Source organism: Nanorana parkeri, unplaced genomic scaffold, assembly GCF_000935625.1.
Source record: "Nanorana parkeri isolate BGI_ZX_2015 unplaced genomic scaffold, ASM93562v1 scaffold2731, whole genome shotgun sequence".
NCBI lineage: Eukaryota > Metazoa > Chordata > Amphibia > Anura > Dicroglossidae > Nanorana > Nanorana parkeri.
Window position 1 is genome coordinate 47,552 of NW_017308999.1, and position 2,947 is coordinate 50,498.

Below are 2,947 nucleotides of genomic sequence, written 5' to 3' on the forward strand. Positions count from 1 at the left end.
ACGGACCGCTGCTGACCCAGACCCGGATCCACCGTCAGGCACGCCCAAGGCTTGTGCCCGCAGGGGGGAGGGGCAGAGCGGCGGCTTGTCTCACGATAATTACCAAATACAAAATCTTCCTCCATCAACAATCATCTCGTATAAAATGTATGTCCACCGTGTGACAAAATCATAAACTAGGCCCCAGCAGCGTCACAAGGGGGGTGCGGCCTGCACCCGGGTGCCACCATTGGAGGGGTGACTGGCAGTCATTTTGGTGTCACCCCCTCTAAAAAATTCTGGCACTCGGGCATGGAGAGAGAGGAGTGGACCCGGCGGCATACCTCATCCCGCCAGGTGAACGTCCCTGCCTCTCTCTGCCGGCGTCCATCACTAAGATGGCCACCGGCAGGCGAGGATGAGGCATGCCGCCGGGTCCCCTCCTCTCTCCTGACACGGTCAGGCTCTTGGTCACCCCCTCCAATGGTGTCACCCGGGTGCGGGCCGCACCCCCCTTGTAACGCCACCGGGGTCAATAACAGAGGCAGAAGCTGTACAATTCTATCATCGCAGACGATCCTATTGGAGGGAACTAACTCCAAGAAATTACAGCAGCCAATCCTCAGCATTCATCTGATCCCCGGCTATGATTGGACGAAAGGAAAGTGAACGCGAGGCGCCGGGTAGAAATCCTCCGCGTGTCAGATAAATTATCACTAGATGGGGAACCTCCCGAGGGGACCCAGTAACCCAGAACCGAGGATCCGCATGTGCGGTCCAATGAGAGCGCAACATGACCAAGAGTCCAGAATCTCCCAATCGTAAGAATTGTCTCACCCGGAGACACAGAGACAATCGGGGTCTCTTCATCCCCCCAAAATGCATTGGATGGTTTCCTGCTCTGAGACAATTGCACTTCCTGTGCCTAGACACTCCTGATATCAGTGCACTTCCTGTGCCTAGACACTCCTGATATCATTGCACTTCCTGTGCCTAGACACTCCTGATATCATTGCACTTCCTGTGCCTAGACACTCCTGATATCAGTGCACTTCCTGAGCCTAGACACTCCTGATATCATTGCACTTCCTGTGCCTAGACACTCCTGATGTCAGTGCACTTCCTGTGCTTAGACACTACTGATATCATTGCACTTCCTGTGCCTAGACACTCCTGATATCATTGCACTTCCTGTGCCTAGACACTACTGATATCATTGCACTTCCTGTGCCTAGACACTCCTGATATCAGTGCACTTCCTGTGGCTAAACACTACTGATATCATTGCACTTCCTGTGCCTGGATACTCCTGATATCAGTGCACTTCCTGTGCTTAGACACTCCTGATATCAGTGCACTTCCTGTGCCTAAACACTACTGATATCATTGCACTTCCTGTGCCTAGACACTACTGATATCATTGCACTTCCTGTGCCTGGACACTCCTGATGTCATTGCACTTCCTGTGGCTAAACACTCCTGATATCATTGCACTTCCTGTCCCTAGACACTACTGATATCAGTGCACTTCCTGCCCCTAGGCACTCCTGATATCATTGCACTTCCTGTCCCTAGGCACTCCTGATATCATTGCACTTCCTGTGCCTGGGCACTCCTGATATCAGTGCACTTCCTGTGCCTAGACACTACTGATATCATTGCACTTCCTGTGCCTAGACACTCCTGATATCATTGCACTTCCTGTGGCTAAACACTACTGATATCATTGCACTTCCTGTCCCTAGACACTATTGATGTCAGTGCACTTCCTGTGCCTAGACACTCCTGATATCATTGCACTTCCTGTGTCTGGGCACTCCTGATGTCATTGCACTTCCTGTGCCTGGGCATTTCCTGTCCTGTATTCTCACAGCTGTGTATCTGCAGTGTGAGATCTCAGGCACTGCTTCCTCCGACCTCTAGTCCCATCAGATGTGTAGTGAGATTTGGTGATGTCACTGCTGTGCCGATCTCTGCTGTCCTGGCTGGAGGGGAAGCCGTACCTGGGGTCCTGCAGTGTAAGGATCTCCCTGCTCCCGCTTCATCCATTCTTCCTCCTCCTCTATCATTACCCCTCCGGTCATCGGGGGTGAAGGTGGGAAAAGGGCAAATCTGACACAAGGACTCATAGCCCTGCCTCTACCAAGATGGCCGCCTCTACCAAGATGGCCGCCTCTACCAAGATGGCCGCCTCCACACAGAGACACAGAGCAGAACAATGTATAGTAACAGGGTGACGGGGAGAAGATGAACAGACAACACTGGGGACCGGGTCCTCTGTCATCTTCGCCTGTTGTCACAGTACAGGTCCTCTTCACCATCACGCACCTTAAATGCTTCCACACCGCCGGGATCTTCCAGCAGGCTGTCCAGAGACGACGACCACTTCTGCGTCCCCTTCAGGTCTGGATCCGGAACATTCGTTGCCTCATTGTTGTGAATTTCTGAAACAGAATCAGATATGTGACTGTGAAGAGAGCAACACAATGTAACACAACGTAACACAATGTAACACAATGTAACAATGTAACACAATGTAACACAACATAACACAATGTAACACAATGTAACACAACACAACGTAACACAATGTAACACAATGTAACACAACGTAACACAATGTAACACAACACAACGTAACACAATGTAACACAATGTAACACAACGTAACCCAATGTAACACAATGTAACACAATGTAACACAACGTAACACAATGTAACACAATGTAACACAACACAACGTAACACAATGTAACACAATGTAACACAACGTAACCCAATGTAACACAATGTAACACAATGTAACACAACACAACGTAACACAATGTAACACAATGTAACACAACGTAACACAACGTAACACAACACAACACAACGTAACACAACACAACGTAACACAACGTACCACAATGTAACACAACGTAACAATGTAACACAATGTAACACAATGTAACACAATGTAACACAA

The 2,947-nt window shown here is 49.4% G+C and overlaps 1 protein-coding gene across 1 annotated transcript in view; it reads right to left on the reverse strand.

Moving 5' to 3' along the window:
• Window positions 1-2,947, reverse strand: part of RGS10 (regulator of G-protein signaling 10) — a 10,387-nt gene that overhangs the window by 5,660 nt on the left and 1,780 nt on the right. The window lies entirely within an intron of this gene.